We start from the raw sequence: 19498 nt of genomic DNA, 5'->3' as shown, positions 1-19498 counted from the left end.
GTATGTCATCAAGGTACACTACAAGAAATACCCCCAGGTAATCTCTTAAAATCTCATTTATGAAATTCTGGAAGACCACAGGAGCATTACACAACCCAAAGGGCATGACGAGGTATTCGAAATGACCTTAGGGCGTGTTAAACGCAGTCTTCCACTCATCCCCCTCTTTGATGCGGATAAGGTTATACGCCCCCCGTAGATCAAACTTAGAGAACCATTGGTCCCCCTGAACCTGATTAAAGAGATCAGGAATCAAAGGAAGGGGATACTGGTTCCTTACAGTGACCTTATTCAAGTTACGGTAGTCAATGCATGGCCTAAGACCACCATCCTTCTTCCCTACGAAGAAGAAGCCAGCACCTACCGGAGAAGTAGAGGGGCGAATGTAACCCTTGGCCAGGCATTCCTGGATATACTCTCTCATGGCTTCACGTTCGGGACAAGAAAGATTAAATATCCTACCCTTAGGGAGCTTAGCTCCTGGTACCAATTCGATAGCGCAATCGTATTCTCTATGAGGAGGTAACACTTCGGAGGCCTCCTTAGAGAAAACATCAGCGAAGTCCTGAACAAACTCAGGTAGCATGTTCACCTCCTCAGGGGGAGAAATAGAATTAACAGAAAAACATGACGTCAAGCATTCATTACCCCATTTGGTAAGCTCCCCAGTATTCCAGTCAAATGTGGGATTATGCAACTGCAACCAGGGAAGGCCTAAAACTAAATCGGACGATAATCCCTGCATCAACAGTACAGAGCACTGCTCCAAATGCATGGAGCCAACAAGGAGTTCAAAAACAGGGGTTTGCTGTGTAAAATAACCATTAGCAAGAGGAGTGGAGTCGATACCCACTACAGGGACAGGTTTAGGCAAATCAATCAAAGGCATAGCTAGAGACATAGCAAATTCCACAGACATGATATTAGCAGAAGACCCTGAATCCACGAAGGCACTTCCGGTAGCAGACCTACCACCAAAAGAGACATGAAAGGGAAGCAAGATTTTATTACGTTTCATATTTACGGGAAATACCTGTGCGCCCAAGTGACCTCCCCGATGATCACTTAGGCGCGGAAGTTTTCCGGCTGCTTATTCTTGCGCCTAGGACAGGTGTTCACTTGATGCTTGTCATCCCCACAATAGAAGCAGAGACCATTCTTCCTGCGGAACTCTCTACGTTGTCGGGGGGACACGGAGGCCCCGAGTTGCATAGGAACCTCCGAGTCTTCCGTGGAAGAGCAAAGCAACGGGACCTCGGGAGGCATCATGGGGGAGTCAGAGGGGAAAACACAAAAACGTTCAAGTTGTTGTTCCCTGAGACGTCGGTCAAGTCGTACCGCTAAAGCCATAACCTGGTCAAGAGAGTCAGAAGAGGGATAGCTAACTAGCAGGTCTTTCAGGGCGTTCGACAGACCCAACCTAAACTGGCACCTTAAGGCAGGGTCATTCCCCTGGGAAGCTACACACCACTTCCTAAAGTCAGCAGAATACTCCTCAACAGGTCTCTTACCCTGACGTAAGGTCACCAGCTGACTCTCGGCAAAGGCAGTCCTGTCAGTCTCGTCATAAATGAGTCCGAGAGCAGAAAAGAAACGATCAACGGAGGAAAGTTCAGGGGCGTCAGGAGCCAAGGAGAAGGCCCACTCTTGGGGCCCTTCCTGGAGCCGGGACATAATTATACCCACCCGCTGGCTCTCCGAACCTGAGGAGTGAGGCTTTAAGCGGAAGTAGAGCCTACAACTCTCCCGAAAGGAGAGAAAAGTCCTCCGGTCCCCTGAGAACCGGTCAGACAACTTGAGGTGGGGTTCAAGAGGTGAGGTGAGGGGCACTACCATGGTAGCGTCAGGCTGGTTGACCCTCTGAGCCAGGGCCTGGACCTGCAGGGAGAGACCCTGCATTTGCTGGGCCAGGGTCTCAAGGGGGTCCATAGTAGTGTCAGGGACCAGGGTAGACTAGGTATTCTGACTTGTCATTATGTAATGATGGGGGTAGGGAAACGGACAAGTGAGCCCTAATCTACCCGCCACTCTGTCCCTGCCTACTTGCAACGACCCGCCCTAGGCGACGGGGTACAACTGGGCGGCGGTCCCTACGCTCAGTAAGTGCACGAGACAAACAGACAAGGGTACACAAAGCTAAGGGAAATGGGGCAGTTGCCCATGGCAACACCGTGAGCAACAAGAGTGGTGAACAAGCCGAGTCAAACCAGTAGTGAACGAAGTACCAAACGCAGAGCAGGAGAGTAGTCAGTAAGCCAGGGTCAGTATGGAGCAGGATCAAATAGTAGAAGCTGTAGCTGGGCCAGGAAACCACACGAGAAGAATCACAAGCAAAGGAGGTACAGGAAAGGCAGGTATAAATAGACAGAGGGCGGGAGCTAGCTCCGTCTGGCCAGGCTGCGATAGGCTCTCCCGCTCCTAAGCCTGCCATCCTGAGTGGTGGAAGATGGAGTCAGTCTCAGAGACATAGACTCAGGTGCAGACTGATTACCTATGGGCGTATACACAGAAGTTGTGCCTGGCAGATCCTTTACAATAGCTGCCCCATACAGTATAATGCCCACATAGAGGCACCCATACAGTATAATGCCCCCATAGCTGCCCCATATAGAATAATGCCCAATAGATGCTCTTATACAGTATAATGCCCCATAACTGCCCCATATAATATAATGTCCCCACAACTTCCCCATGGCCTATAGATTCCCCCATACAGTATTTTACCCCCATAACTACCACCATACACTATAATGCCCCCATAGCTACCACCATACATCTTAATGCCCCCTTAGCTGCCACCATACTTTATAATGCCCCCAAAGCTGCCCCATACAGTATAATGCACCTGTAGCTTCCCCTATACATTATAATGCCCCATAGCTTCCCCCATACAGTATAATGCCCCATACAATATAATCCCCCTTAGCTGCACCTAGTGTCAGTGCCCACATATAGGTGCTAGTGCCCACATAGTACCACAGTGCCCATGTAGATAGTGCCACAGTGTCCCCTGTAGATAGTGCCACAGTGCCCATGTAGATAGTGCTACATTCCCCTTAAAGATAATGCCACCCCTGTAGATAGTGATACTCCCCCCTGCTGTAGCCATTGGGACTCCCTCTAGGGGCGGAATCCAAAGCCAGAGCGTCGGCAATGCCATGGCCGTGGATTCCACTCCTGGAGGAACCACTGACGTCACTGTCCATATATAGAGAATGACATCAGGCATTCCCTCTAGGAGCGGAATCCCCGGCCATAGCATCGGCAATGCTCTGGCAAGAGATTCAGCAATGGAGGAGCCACTGACATCACTGTCCATATATGGACAGTGACGTTGAGGGCTTCCCCGGGCTCAGCGCTTAAAGTAGCATTGTGCCCGGAGAGTCCTCTGTACTAATGCAGAAGCAGACGGTTCCCTACTTCAGCATTGGGTACAACTGTATCTGCGTCCTGAGGACACCAGGAGTACGGGACATACCACTGGCTGCCAAGGACAGTGGGACACCGTCCGAAATCCAGGAATGTCCTGCTGAATCCGGGACGGTTGGGAGGTATGGATGGTTGTATATAGCAGGAAATTTGTAGCTCTGTATAAAAAAAAAAGCACAGAGCTTTCATTCCTATTAGAATTTTACTAAAAGCAGATAAAACAGACACGGCGCCACATAGTGCAAATAAAAGCGATAAAACCACAGGGGCAATTAAACAAGAAGAAAATTGCTCACCTAGAGTTGTGGACACCGGTTAGATGTAACAAAAGCAAAAGAGCTGCTGCCAGATCCATGCACACACAAACCAAGTTTGTTGTCAAGAGGTAACTGCAAATCCACAGAGAAAAAGGGGCCAGGACTGGCGTCGAAACGCGTAGCCCTTTCTTCAAAATAAATACGTTATTTATTTACATTCTATTTTGACATCTTTACGAGCAGCGCCGTTTGGTCCCTTTTTCTCTGTGGATTTGCAGTTATTAGAATTTTAGACCGATTATGATTAAATAATACGTATACTTTCCTGCCCTAGACCAACACCATTAACACCTTTACCAACAGTAACCATATAATAATAAATAAACTATACAGTTATATTATTATATAATATCAAGTGAACCATATATTAGATATTAATAAGTAATAACTGATAAGCAAACCATCACCCCCCCCCCTTCCCCCCGGGATATTACAGGGAAACTCGCAAAACTTTTAACTATTCTATGTAAAAATGTGTTATGTAGTATATTTAGAAAGTTGCCAAATGCACCTGGAAAGACACTAGCAAAACGCCTACAAACATTGAATTCAATGGAAAATACAATGGGCTGTTCACATGAGGTGTATTTTTTACGCTGCTGAATTAAAAAACGCCTCGTAAAAAGAAGACTCGTAAAACGAAGTAGCATGTCACTTCTTGCAGTGTTTTTGGAACCGATTTTCCATTGACACTATGAAAAACGCCTTAAAAAACGCCTTAAAGGAAGCTTAAAAAAACCCACTTCATTTTCAGTTTAAAAAAAGCCTTCAAATTAGAGGCTGTTTTTGTTCCGTAATTTTCCCCCACTTCTTTTTGTACGTGTGTACATACCCTAAGGCTATGTTCACACGCGTATCAAAAAATGGCTCTAAAATACGGAGCTGTTTTTCAAACTAAAACAGCCCCTGATTTTTAGCCATTTTTTATGCATCAGGCATTTTTGATGCATTATTTACGGCCATTTTTGGAGCTGTATTTCTATTGAGACAATGAAAAACAACTCCAAAAATGGCTCAAAAAGTGACAAAAACGGTGTGTAAAGAAAGCCCTGTGGGAACAAAACGCCATTTTTCCCATTGAAATCAATGGCCAGATGTTTGGAGGCATTCAGCCCTCGTATTTTCAGCCGTGTTTTGGGGCGTTTATGGTCTGAAAAATGGCTGAAAGTAAGCCGTGTGAACATACCCTTAGGTAAATGGCCTGGAGCTTCAAGAAATGCATAAGCTGATACACACAAGCCTTAGATGCACAATGCCAAGCGTCGGCTAGAGTGGTGTTGTCACGGAGCGGGTTAGTGGACCCACTAGGCCGTACCGCCTCAGCGGGGAGGCCGCTGGCCAAACAACAGGACACCCCAGAAATACAATGTCCCGCACAAGGGTACCTGAATAGTCCAGATGGTGGCCGCAGCTCTGGCACAGATGAGATGGGTGCAGCAGATGGCGCCAAACGTGGCGGATGACACAGGAGCCGCAAGTTGCGCCAGACGTGGCGGACTCCTCCGGGTGTGGCAGAAGACACACGACGTGGCGGATTCCTCCGGACATGGCAGATGACACAGGACGTGGCGGATTCCTCCGGACGTGGCGGATGACACAGGGCGTGACACGACTCGATACTAAGGCACAGCACGGGGAACAGGAACGGGTAACAAGGCACGGGTAACAATTGGAACGGGTAACACTAAGGGACCATTTGCAAGACAGACTGGGAAAACGAACAACGCTCAGGCAAGGATTAGAAGGCCAGGGGCCTTCTTATAGACAAGGAAATCGTGGCAGTTGATGATGATGACGATTTCCTATTTGCGCGCGCTGGCCCTTTAAGGCCGGGCGCGAGCGTGCGCGCGCACCCTACGGGACACAGCCGAACGGAGCGGAAGTGAGCGCTGGCGTCTCCTAGGAGGGAGACGGGGACCAGCGCTCACGGATCCATGGCTGCGGGCGTCGGGAGGTGAGTGAACCCGACGGCCCGCGGCCATGGACGCTACAGGTGTAAAGCATGTCGCCACTGGAATCTGGAGCAGAGGAAACGTTTTTTGGAGTGATGGATCACGTTGCACTATCTGGCAGTATGATGGACAAATCTGGGTTTGGTGGATGCCAGGAAATTGCTACCTACCAGAATAAATAGTGCCTACTGTAACATTTGGAGGAGGAGGGATAACTGTCTAGGGCTCTTTTTCAGTGTTTGGGCTAGGTCTCATATTCACTATTCAGCTTCAGAATACAAAGACATTTTAGACAATTGAATGCCTCCAACATTGTGGCAACAGTTGGGGAAAGCCTTTTCCTGTTCCAGCATGGTTTGAAAAGTTTTTTGAGGAGTAACTCAAGTGGACTGCATAGAGCCCTTACCTCAACCCCATAAAACACCTCTGTGATGAAGGAATGCCGATTAGGAAGCCAGACCTTCTCGTCCAACACCAATTTCTGACATCACAAATGCTCTTTTGGCAGAATGGGCACAAATTACCACAGAGTCCAAATGAATGCCTACTCCAACTCCATATTACTGCCCATGGGTTAAGGATGGGATGTCCAACAAGCTCATATAGTTGTGCTGGTCAGGTGTCCACATAGTTTTGGCCATATAGTGTATATTTAAATTTATACTCAATAAAAAAACTTAAACTGAAGAATAGGTAAAAAACACAGAAAAGGTGTTTTACATTTGATGACTATAAAGTCAGAATTATTAAATGGTGGAACTGTATGTTAATGAAATATATAAACCTATTGCTTCCTACATTGTTTACAGATGAGTCTTCCCTGAATGTCAGGAAAATCGTGATCTCAATTGTTTACTATATGTTCCCCTTAACTGCACCTTGTAGCCCACCCAGTTATTTAGAACAACCTATTTCTATATCTCCTACTATCCGTGGCTATTATCTTTCTCTGTTTAAGCTTTTTGGCAGACTGTGTAACTTGCTTTAGCAGATCCATACTGCTCCAGATGTCAAAATTATTATGATATCTAAATAGAGACAGCACAGCCAGGGACCTGATCTGGTTTTGGTCTGCCAAAGACTTACTTGTGTAGACATAAGTCATGCTGCTCTCTGTAAAGTAGATTTTATTAGTTAGAGAGTAACAGAGAAGGGCATGTATATGTGTGTGTGTATATATATATATATATATATATACATATATATATAAAAAAAAAAAAATATATATATACACACTACCGTTCAAAAGTTTAGGGTCACTTAGAAATTTCCTTATTTTTGAAAGAAAAGCGCAGTTTTTTTCAATGAAGATAACATAAAATTAATCAGAAATACACTCTATACATTGTTAATGTGCTAAATGACTATTCTAGCTGCAAACGTCTGGTTTTTAATGCAATATCTACATAGGTGTATAGAGGCCCATTTCCAGCAACCATCACTCAAGTGTTCTAATGGTACATTAAGTTTGCTAACTGTGTTAGAAGGCTAATGGATGATTAAAAAACACTTGAAAACCCTTGTGCAATTATGTTAGCACCGCTGTAAACAGTTTTGCTGTTTAGGGGAGCTATAAAACTGACCTTCCTTTGAGCTATTTGAGAATCTGGAGCATTACATTTGTGGGTTCGATTAAACTGTCAAAATGGCTAGAAAAAGAGAGCTTTCATGTGAAACTCGACAGTCTATTCTTGTTCTCAGAAATGAAGGCTATTCCATATGAGAAATTGCCAAGAAACTGAAGATTTCCTACAATGGTGTGTACTACTCCCTTCAGAGGACAGCACACACAGGCTCTAACCAGAGTAGAAAGAGAAGTGGGAGGCCCCGCTGCACAACTGAGCAACAAGACAAGTACATTAGAGTCTCTAGTTTGAGAAATAGACGCATCACAGGTCCTCAACTGGCAGCTTCATTAAATAGTACTCGCAAAACGCCAGTGTCAACGTCTACAGTGAAGAGGCGACTCCGGGATGCTGGCCTTCAGGGCAGAGTGGCAAAGAAAAAGCCACATCTGAGACTGGCTAATACAAGGAAAAGATTAATATGGGTAAAAGCACACAGACATTGGACAGAGGAAGATTGGAAAAAAGTGTTATGGACAGACGAATCGAAGTTTGAGGTGTTTAGATCACACAGAAGAACATTTGTGAGACGCAGAACAACTGAAAAGATGCTGGAAGATGGTCTGGGGTTGCTTTGGTGCTGGTAAAGTGGGAGATTTGTACAAGGTAAAAGGGATTTTGAATAAGGAAGGCTATCACTCCATTTTGCAACGCCATACCCTGTGGACAGTGCTTGATTGGAGCCAATTTCATCCTTCAACAGGAACACGACCCAAAGCACACCTCCAAATCATGCAAGAACTATTTAGGGAAGAAGCAGGCAGCTGGTATTCTATCTTTAATGGAGTGGCCAGCGCAGTCACCAGATCTCAACCCCATAGAGCTGTTGTGGGAGCAGCTTGACCGTATGGTACGCATGAAGTGCCCATCAAGCCAATCCAACTTGTGTGTATATATATATATATATATATATACATATATATATAAAAAATCCAACTTCTGGAAGCATGGGGTGAAATTTCTCCCAATTACCTCAGCAAATTAACAGCTAGAATGCCAAAGGTCTGCAATGCTGTAATTGCTGCAAATGGAGCATTCTTTGACAAAAGCAAAGTTTCAAGGAGAAAATTATTATTCAAAAGTTTGGGGTCACCCAGACAATTTTGTGTTTTCCATGAAAACTCACACTTATATTTATCAAATGAGTTGCAAAATGACTAGAAAATATAGTCAAGACATTGACAAGGTTAGAAATAATGATTTTTATTTCAAATAATAATTTTCTCCTTCAAACTTTACTTTCGTCGAAGAATGCTCCATTATCACTATCAACTGCCACGATTTCCTGGTCTATAAGAAGGCACCTGGCCTTCTAATCCTTGCCTGAGCATTGTTAGTCTTTCCCAGTCTGTCTCGCAATGGTCCCGAAGGGTATGTTCACACGTAGTCAACCAAAACGTCTGAAAATCCAGAGCTGTTTTCAAGGGAAAACAGACCCTGCTTTTCAGACGTTTTTTTACCAACTCGCATTTTTCGCGGCGTTTTTCGCGCCGTTTTCGCGGCGTTTTTTACCTCCGTTTTTGGAGCTGTTTTCATTGGAGTCTATGAGAAAACAGCTCCAAAAACGTCTGAAAGAAGTGTCCTGCACTTCTTTTGACGAGGCTGTATTTTTACGAGTCGTCGTTTGACAGCTGTCAAACGACGACGCGTAAATAACAGGTCGTCTGCACAGTACGTCGGCAAACCCATTCAAATGAATGGGCAGATGTTTGCCGACGTATTGGAGCCGTATTTTCAGACGTAAAACGAGGCATAATACGCCTCGTATACGTCTGAAATTTGGCCGTGTGAACATACCCGAAGTGTCTCCCGTTCCAGCTGTTACCCGTGCCCTGTTACCGTTCCTGTATTCTGTATTGTTCCTGTGCCTACCAGCGTTGGGGTGTCATCTGCCACGTCAAGTGTCTTCTGCCACGTCAAGAGTCATCTGCCACGTCAAGTGTCATCTGCCACGTCAAGTGTCTTCTGCCACGCCAAGTGTCATCTGCCACATCAAGTGTCTTCCGCTTCATCGGATACTGCCCGCCACGTCTGGCGCCACCAGCCGCACCTGCCTCCATCCGTGCTGAAGCCACAGCCACCGCCCGGACTATTTCAGGTACCCAAGCATTACTGTCTGCCATTGTCTTCCGCATAGACTGTGACCTGGTCAGCTGCCTCCCCGCTACGGCGGAGCGGCCTAGTGGGTCCACATACCGTGTGTCCGTGACACCTATGTAGATATTGCATTAAAAACCAGACGTTTGCAGCTAGAATAGTCATTTAGCACATTAACAATGTATAGAGTGTATTTCTGATTAATTTAATGTTATCTTCATTGAAAAAAACTGTGCTTTTCTTTCAAAAATAAGGAAATTTCTAAGTGACCCTAAACTTTTGAACGGTAGTGTATATATATATATATATATATATATGTATATGCATACATTTACATTTAATCCTTTAAGTAATACAACTGACCATAAAAGGTCGCAACCAGACAAACAAACACACTAATAGAAAAGAGGGGGAGTTGGATGTTCTCTCATTCAGGGAGCTACAGTTGTGCTAGTGGGGGGCTATGGCTGCTACAGCGGTAGCGACGCCACTGATAGAAGAAGCGCCTGGGCGACAGGGAAGCTGCTGAATCGCCTGGCCCGGGCGCTTCCAATACTCCTGTATGCAAAAAATGCTACAAATCTAGGAGGAAATGAGGAAAGATGATACATTTTTACGTGATAACATTGACTTTGAGTCAAACAATATGTTTTCCTGCCATACTGATAAAATTCTTAAGAGAAAGTTGATGCGTTACTGCAAACATTGTTCAAGAAAATATCGTGATCACTGGACCACAGATTCTGGGTTGTATTCTAGTTCTTACAAGGAATCTAACCAATATAGACCTGGTTTACAACAAATAAATTTGGATCATAATAATGATTTTTAAAATTCCTTTAGATGCCGCATTCGCCGTGAATAGGAAAAGAAGAGACGAAATGCCAAGAAACATGATAGATGAGTAAACAAGTCTTGTTGTAGGAGTAGAAGAACGCATAGATTCTGATATGATGACAATCCCACCTGTAATGTTGTCAATCTTACCACATTAGACTTACCTGTGAGATTATGTTGTAGTTTGTATGTGGTATAAAATCCAAGTTTGATCCCCTCCTTCAACCTTGTTGTCCCTTCTGTAATTTTCAGTAGCAGGTTATTTGGAAGATAAAGTCTGGTATGGAAGATAAAGATAAAGTCTGGTATTTTGGGTAATTCTCAGGAGATCCTACACTCTCATAGTAAACTGCAATCTGTATTGCAAAACTATATTGAATATGGGGTGATGCTAAAAATATTGGGTAAAAAACTCCTAATCATTAACCCCTCAAAACCCTTTTGGTACTTTTTTCTAAAGGTTCATAAAAATCTAAATAGTTGCCCTTTTGTCTCAGGTGGCAATTCAGAGATCGAGCTGCATATCTCTCCCTACATATACGGTAACGGAGGGTGTGATGGATGCCATACATACAGTATATGGATAGTTATCATTGGAGCTTCCATGTCAGACACAGTCCCCCTGCCCCAGATGACAACCCTACTATCCCCCCTTCAAGATCTTCAAAGCAGCAGCAGTCTCCAGCTGCTTATCGCCGCCCATATATCTTCCCCAGACAAAAATAAGCATCTGGGGAATCCGGCTGCTTTGAAGATGTTGAATTGGTTGATGGAACCCCAGGGAAGCTGCAGTGACATACCTAGCCTGGAGCAACATAGCAGCGGGGGACTCCGGCTGATACCCAACACAGGCTCTTTAGCATGACCGCAACACCTTTCATAGTAGCCGGCTGCTTTGTCTGCCCGGGAAAGTTTGTAGGTGGCACGAAGTGTAGAATAAAAGTTTGGACAAAGGTCTTTACTTCAATTCTTTACTGTAGGTACAATTGTTAAACAACTCTATCTACAAATGGGAGCAAGTAGTACATAACTGAGGTTGGGGACGTCGATCCCTCTGGAGTCCCCCTGAAAGAGTCTGTGCCTGATTTGACGTTACTTGCTAGTGTTTGGCTGCGCCTCCGGCAGTCATGGCAAGTACTACATGCTATTGCACGGAATATTCAGGAGTAGGAGTCACACTCCGTCTCCTGGCTGTGCCGTGGTAATCATATGAACTAACCGGCCCTCACACCACTGCGACTAGCGGCGCTAATCGCTACCTTTCACAGCCTAACTCTCCCGCCCTCAACTAGGGGCTAACACTGTTTAAGCGCGCCTAGGAACGCAACAAAGTCCTAGGGCACAGGTGCGAGAGGATATGAGATATAATCCATAGACTCGTCCTTCAGTATCTCGGCCACCTGTCCCTTACTAAACTACTTGCTCCCCGAACTGGAACTCTTCATCCACGTTAACAAGGTAACACAATTCTCTAAATAACAGATGCAGCGTATGCTCTTTACTGCAGGTTCAGGGACACGGGTCTCAATTTGCAAAAACTAGGGAAAGCGATGTGCCAGACATACAGGCAAAGTCCTACTTCGTACAGTCTGTTACTGTAATCTATGGCGATTGAATAAGGCTATTTCCTGAGATATATTTTGTCACATAAGGGCTAGGCCACTACCTCCTCCATTAACAGCTTACACAATGAGAGAATTTATCAGACACTTATCTTGATCCATCCAGGTCCTCCTCCTACTGTGCCTTTCTTCCTAAAGATCCTCTTCTATAGAGTACCTGAGGTACTCTTTCATAATTGGCGGTGTTCTGCCCTAGCTTTCCCTTACTCGCCTCAGGCTTTCTCCTTCTTCGACTCTAATTCCGCCTGACGTCACGATGACGTTGCGGCACTCAGGCCCTTCTCCAGGACAGCCCTGACTGAACTCCGTCCCATCGTTCTGTACGTTCACGTTGCCGTTATCGCGCATGGCCTAGTCAGCGCTGTTGCAATGACGCCACCGGGAGCCGGGAATCTCACTCCTTCCCATGTCCCTGCACTTACAGGGCAACAATAAAACAGTTCCCCCCTAACACCTCACCAGTTATTGATAAGTGCAGTCCTCGGCACTAACGTTATAATCTTGTAAGTTAGCCGGTTGTCAACCACGGTTACTCTGTTGTGAATAACGAAGTTCTGGAACCAACTCAGAGGTACTCTCTTCCGTTGACAACTCCCCGTGTGTCGTAGAATCTTCCGATGGAATCAATAGCAACCAATCATCCTCCACACTAGTCTCTGCGGCTCTGTTCCCTTCTTTGTAAAATAGTTGTATCTGGAGCTGGAAACGTGCATGGCCATAACAGATTTTAGTGAAGGTTCTTACTTGGCCTGCCCCTGTTTTCAGGCCTGACATCATAGACAGGCAAATCAGGGATTAGGCGTCTCACCACTACATATGGTCTCTTTTCCCACCGAGGTTCCAATTTACATCCTTGTGCCGCTCTCTTAGTCTGAACCAGCACTCGATCCCCGGGTTGGAAGACTTACCTACTTTGGTGCGGGGAGTCTTCCGTTGGACGACCCTTCTCTAAATCATCCTTTGCGATCTTCAACCGTCACTGATGCTCCTGCACCCAATGAGACGGGTGGGTCTAGTCATGTCGGTCTCCCATGTGTCCAACAGAAGATCCAATGGCACTTTACCAGGTCGGCTGATCATTAGTTGGTAAGGGGTGTAGCCCGTAGTTCGGTGTACCGTATTGTTGTAGGCCCACACCAAGTCATCCACATATTCAGACCAACACTTTTGCTGTTCATCTCCAAGAGTTCTCAAAAGGCCGAGCAGCGTACGATTGAACCTTTCACACACCCCATTGCCTTGTGGATGATATGGTGTAGTTATGGAATTACGGATCCGATGAAATACACATAGTTCTTGATTGAGGTCCGACTCAAAATTTGGACCCTGGTCGGATAAGAGTCTTCTTGGACAGCCATAGGGACGGATGACATAATGCTGCAGCTGTCGTCTGCACGGTCTAATCACAGGTAAGAATTACTACCGCAATCTTTGAAAAGTGATCCAAACAGACCAAGGCGTATTTGTGGCCAGACGTGACCTCTTGAATGGTGAGGAAATCTACTGTCAGTTATTCTAGTGGTTCACCAGTCTTTACAGCCATTGGTTCTTCCAGTTGTTCCTCCGATTTATGCACTACACATGTTCAGCATTCTTCATAAATACGTCTGGTCATCTCCTCCAACCCAAGGGCATAAAAATGGCCACGAATCATTTGGACAGTTTTCTCCTCTGCAAAATGACCTCGTTTTTCATGCATCCTGTAGCGTCCATGGCTGCGGACCGTCGGGATTACTCACCCCCCGGCAGCCGCAGCCATAGATCTGTGAGCACTGGCCCGCATCTCCTCCCCAAGAGACGCTCACTTCCGCTCTGGTCCGCTGCGTCCCGTAAGGTGCGCGCACATGGAAATCATCATTAATTAGCCTATGATCACCCTGGACTATAAGAAGGGCCCTGCCCCTTTGCTCATTGCCTCAGCACTGTTAGTATTCCCATGTTAGTCTTTGCAAATGGTCCCTTAGTGTTTACCCTGTTCCCGTGCCCTGCTACCTGTTTCCTGTATCCCGTGCTGTGTTATTGTTCCTGAGCCTGTTAGTGATTGGAGACCTGTCCTACTGCACCTGCTGTTGTCCGCCACATCTGGAGCATCCTACTGCACCTGCTGTCTACCGCCACGTATGGCACAACCTGCTGTACCTGCTGTCATCCACCACGTCTGGCGCAACTTGCTGCACCCACCTCCATCCATGCTAAAGCCTCTGCCGCTGTCTGGACTATTCAGGTAGTCTTGTGCTGGACTTTGTATTGCTTGGCCAGCTGCCTCCTCGCTATGGCGGTGCGGCCTATTCGGTCCACATACCCACAGACCGTGACACATCCATTTGAGCACTGGTGACACATCCGCCGTAGGTAATACAAGTTGCCATAATTTTCGATGCTCCCGTGGCACCCACACTCGCTGATACAGTATTTCATCACGACATTTCAACCGCTCCAACTGCCAAGACAACGCTTTGGCCTGAGATGACAATCTGCTTCTTTCTGTCGTCATCGGTCTCATCCGTTGAAGTACCCAGACCTTGGACATTTGTATGTCTTGTATGCCGCTCCTTACACTCTGCTCGATGGTACATCTCGGTCAGGATATTCACCTCTTGTACTGCTGCAACCATTCGCCTTACATTCACTGGCGGATGAGCAACTCAGAATCTTGATCTCCTTGAGTTCCTGATTGACATCTCCATGGAGAACTTCAAAAGGTTGCCGGTAAAGCGGCATTGGTATGGTTTCTACCTGGTTTGTAGTATATGGTATAATCGAACCGGGCCAATCATGCTACCCAACGCTGTTTTATTGCTCCCAATTTAGCAGTGCCGAGATAGGCCAAGAGATTGTTGTCCGTGTAAATCTCCACTTTATTTTCAACCAGGTATTCGGCAAAGCGTTCTGTGACCGCCCATAAGATGGCCAGGAGTTCCAATCGAAATGAACTGTCATTTGTAGGGTTTCACTCTGACGGGCGTAGGCTCCGACTGATGACTTGCTCCATGTCCCACTGTTGTTGGGCGAGTACAGCCCCCAGTCTATTCAGGCTGCCATCGGTGTACAACCGGAATGCCTGATTGAAATTGGCAAAGGCTAGAACAGGAGCCATCACCAGACGATCTTTCAACTCTTTGAATGCTAGTTGTTGTTCCTCCTGCCACTACTCTACAACACTGTGACTACCTGTTCCCTTTTCTTGCATGGGCTGTCCGCAAAGAAGTTGGTTCAGGGGACTCGCAATCTTTGCAAAGTCCCGGATATATCTTCGGTAATACCCGACCAAACCGAGGAAGGCTCTCACTTCAGTGGTGTTCTGTGGAGGAGGCTACTCTTGCACAGCCTTAATCTTGTCAGGATCGAGAGCAATTCTCGCGTCATTCACGAGATGGCCGAGTTACTTGATCTGCTGCCGGCCCAGTGGACACTTGCTGGGTTTTAATTTGAGTCCACATCTTCCCAAGTAGTCTAGTATGATTCGTAGATGCTGTAGATGTTCAGGGAAAGTTTTGGAAAAGATGACAATGTCATCAAGATAGATTAAAACAGATTCGTAATTCAGATCACCTAAGCAATGTTCCATCAAACGTTGAAAATTACTATGAGCATTTGTCAGGCCGAAGGGCATTCCGATTAAATTCAAACAGTCCTGATGAAGTGATAAATGCTGTTTTCTCCTTATCTTCCTCCTTCATGGGCACCTGCCAGTTCCCACCGGCTAGATCCAATGTCGTGTAGTATTTATTGTGCCTTCTGCATGGCATGCAAGGATTCTTCCACTCGGGGAAGTGGGCAGGTGTCCCGATGAGTACAAGCGTTAAGCTTCCTGAGGTTGACGCAGAACCGGAGGGAGCCGTCCTTCTTTCTGACTGGGACAATTGGGGCTACCCATCTGGCTCTCTCTAATCACTTTTCCATCTAACATCTTTTGTAAGAGGTCTTTGAATGGGTGGAGTGATTCGGGTATGGATCTCGTGTTCAATGCTGGCTGTACCCCGTAATCTTCCTCATGTTGGGCAAACACCCAGTTGAACTGTCGAACGAGTGACCTTAACTGTTCCTCCATCTCAGAGTCTAAAGCTTTTTCCTCCAGCTCTAGTTGGTGCCACAGCGAGACAGTTCATTCACTCACTGTAGTCTCTAAGTCCTCGTTTCTGTCGACTGAGCTTCTGAGTAGTTGAGCTGATGTTCGGTCGGCCACATCTTCAGACCTAATTAGTTCAATACTAGCCAGCAACATACCATCCGGTATCTCAATGACATCTGACGTGGGGTTCATCAACCGGACAGTGGCTATGCCCTTAGCCACTCAACACATTGTCCATCCCACCACCCATGGAGGTGGTCTGTTTAAATTACGGAGTGGTTCCCCTTATGATCAGGGCGCCTTTCAAGCAATGGTGAGTGCCGACTGTAAGAGGGATGGCAACATTTTGTTGAGGTTGCACTCGTAACCCTGCTCTGCTTGGGGCCCGTATTGTTTACACATGTCCCAATACGTTTTTCCAGCTCACCTGGCGCTGACAGACTTGGTGGACATGAAATAAGGTTCTTTGTGCCGACCGATCAGCTGTCCACCATTGCCAGTAAGTACCCCCCATCTCATTGAACATCAATCCATGCGTTTCCTGCAAATATGTTCATCCCAATAATGGCAGGAATGCCTGGTCGTGCACAATTGTGTACCACTACAATGCTAGCCAGGGGAAACTTGCGTGAAAACGCCTTTACCTCTAATAAAGTAACCACGGCAATAGGAATCGGTAAGCTATTGGCCGCTGTTAGCTCTATCCAGGGTGCTTCAAAAGGCTGTCGACTTTTAAATTGTTTGTGAAACAATTGGTATGTCATAGTTGTCACTTCTGACCCCGTGTCAATGAGGTAAGGGACCTGTACCCCACCGATAATGGCTGTTACCACTGGGCACTTCTCTGTTAAATGTTCTAGATTCATTCGTGAGCCAGATGGTGGGTTTCCACGGCTTGTCCCTCAGCAGCGGGTGTACTTAGTTTAACGGAGGTTGCTTGCATCTCGAGTAAGGTCCCATCCTACAGTCCCTTGCGAAGTGAACCGTCTGATCACATCCTTGAGTAACGTCCCATCCTACAGTCCCTTGCGAAGTGACCCGTCTGATCACATCATCAACAATATCATAGACCCCCTTGTGGTGGTCGGGGAAGTCGTGGCTGTTGTTCTGGCCTGTTAGCTATGACTCACAGTTGGGGTACATCTGTCTTTAGTTCTCGGATAGCCTCTTTAACGTCCCGCACGAAGTCCTAAAACACTGTTCCTGACCGGTCGTCCACCCTCGGGGTAGTTTCTGGAGGGCCTGCACTCTGCATGGTTACACTGGCCTCCACTGGCTGATCTCTATGTATCTCCAGAGCTTCCCTCATGACTTCGCTCATTGTGCCTGTTGGAGTGGATCTCACAAAGTTCCTTAGAGCCCTCCTCAGCGTCCGACTATCTAGACCAGATATGAATTGGGCTCTCACTATCCTATCTGGTTTGGGTAACGCTGCACAACCTGCAGGATCTTTTTTCATTCGTCGACTCCACATGCCCTTGCATGTCCTGACGTTCTGTACGGCCACGTTCCCGTCATCACGCACGGCGCAGTCAGCGGCATTACCAATGCTCTGTAACCGGGAGTCGGGAGTCTCGCTCCCGTCTTACTCCCCTCCGTGTCCCTGCAATTACAGGGCAACAATAAAAGCGTTCCACCCCTAACAAGCTACAAACTGCAGTTTCATAAATTGACAGTTACGTCACTGTGGCTACCCCAGGGAAGCTCTAGTGACATAGCTTACTCAAGCAAGATAAGCACCCGGGGACACCGACTGCTTTGAAGATCTTGAAGGGTGGATATTTGTTCCTGCTTGCCTGCACTGGAGGGGCAACACAGGGGACACGATAGAGGAAGGAATGGTGCTGGGATTCCAACACTGTTCACATCACCCTACTCTTCCCTACTGCTGCTGCTCCCTCCCTCCCTCTGTCCTGTCAGAGCAGTGTTGTGTGATAGAATCCCAAGGAGCAGAGTCAAGTGAGCTACCCGACGTATAAGTTTAACGGACGAAAGTTTTGGATGCCATACAAAAACTATTATGGCATACAGTGGCATCTGTCACCCATAGACTATTATGGCATCAGTTAAACGTATATAACTACACTATTGTATCCAGCAAAAAAACACTATACCTGACATATAGCATCTGACGGAGTTTAAAAGGATGCTCTTTTGGCCTCCATTGGTATAATGCTAGCCTATGGGTATGTTTGACGTATGTTCCGGGATCTTTCCTGACACATACGTCAAACGTACAGGCAGTGCCGGCCTTTAGAGTGTGAGACCTGTGCCATTGCACAGGGTGCATCACTCCAGCAGGTGGAAGGGGCGCTGCACGGTCGGTCCTTCTCCTGCTTGTGAAGCACCCGGGCCTGGTAATTCTGTACCTGCCTTTCTGTCCGAGCGCTCCTTATCTGCTCAATGGCATAAATACCACTGTAGCAGCCATAGCGGCTGCTAGCGGCTCCCCCATGCCCGGTGGCGCGGCTAGCAGCCGCTATGTCTGTTATAATGGTAGCGATGCTACATTCAATAGTATCTGCCTAATTAGGATGCAGATACCTCCCTGCTCTGTCATAGGATTCAATGGTATCTGTCTGTTCTGCCATAGGCTACAGGCCATTAGGCCTGCAGCCTATCAGGCGCAGGGAAAGTATGCCATGGGGCCTAGGTGAATAAAAAATGTTTGTTTTATTTGTTTGGGGGCTGTATGGAACTGTTTGCAAGGAGGAAGTGGGGGGCTGTATGGCACTATCTACAAAGGGGAGGTGGGGGCTGTATGGCACTGTTTAACAGGTTGAAGTGGGGGGCTGCATGGCACTATCTACAAAGGGGAGGTGGGTGACTGTATGGCGCTGTTTACAAGGTTGAGATGGGGTGCTGTATGGCACTATCTACAAAGGGGAGGTGGGGGTCTGTATGACACTGTGTTAGGAAACGTCCATCACTTTAAGGTTTTCATGACTACTAGCCTAGCTTCTGGGTGGCCCTGGTTTGAGATGCAGTGGCAATCTCATTTATCTGTCTGCATCCTATCAGGGCCAAGAGTGCAGTATTTCAATCTGTTAAGTTTTCTCATTGTTGCTTGTGAGTCTCTTGTGTATGCATGTTTCTGATCAAGCTCCTGGTTACACCCTGAATCACGTTGATTGTTTAGATTCTTTGAACTGGACTTCAGCTTGTCTTTGAATGTACCCTCTGCTCACTGATTTGGACTTTTAGTATCTCCTGGTTTTGTACTCTGCTTGCTGATTACCCCTCTGGTTTGTCTGGTTATCCGTTCAGGTATTGCCTGCAGTTGCACCTCCTGTCCAACACCGTAATCTGTAAAAGCAACCTGGGTTCTATGTAGCCAAATCCAACCTGCTTTGCGGTGGGCTCTGGTGAAGACCATAGAGTAGCCTTAGACTCTGCTGACCAGAGTGGTGACGGACTTGAGGTAGCTGATTTACCTGCGCGCTTGATCCAGACAGTCTCCAGCTGTCTTTGGGGAATTGCTCATATAGCAGTTCCATAAACTTGCACTCTGGGGAATTGCTCAAGTAGTCATTTCTTGACATAATCA

At 46.6% G+C, this 19498-nt stretch overlaps 1 protein-coding gene across 1 annotated transcript in view; it reads right to left on the bottom strand.

Moving 5' to 3' along the window:
- Positions 1-10487, bottom strand: part of ADAMTS10 (ADAM metallopeptidase with thrombospondin type 1 motif 10) — a 132753-nt gene extending 122266 nt beyond the window's left edge. The window contains exon 1 of the mRNA XM_075850091.1: positions 10422-10487. The gene's annotated coding sequence lies outside the window, so the exon portion shown is untranslated. The remainder of the gene's footprint in view (positions 1-10421) is intronic.
- Positions 10488-19498: the final 9011 nt, after the last annotated feature.

The sequence above is a fragment of the Rhinoderma darwinii genome, chromosome 1 (genome assembly GCF_050947455.1).
Source record: "Rhinoderma darwinii isolate aRhiDar2 chromosome 1, aRhiDar2.hap1, whole genome shotgun sequence".
Lineage (NCBI taxonomy): Eukaryota > Metazoa > Chordata > Amphibia > Anura > Rhinodermatidae > Rhinoderma > Rhinoderma darwinii.
The sequence above is the reverse complement of the archived record's forward strand: the minus strand, read 5'-3'. Positions and strand labels throughout refer to the sequence as shown.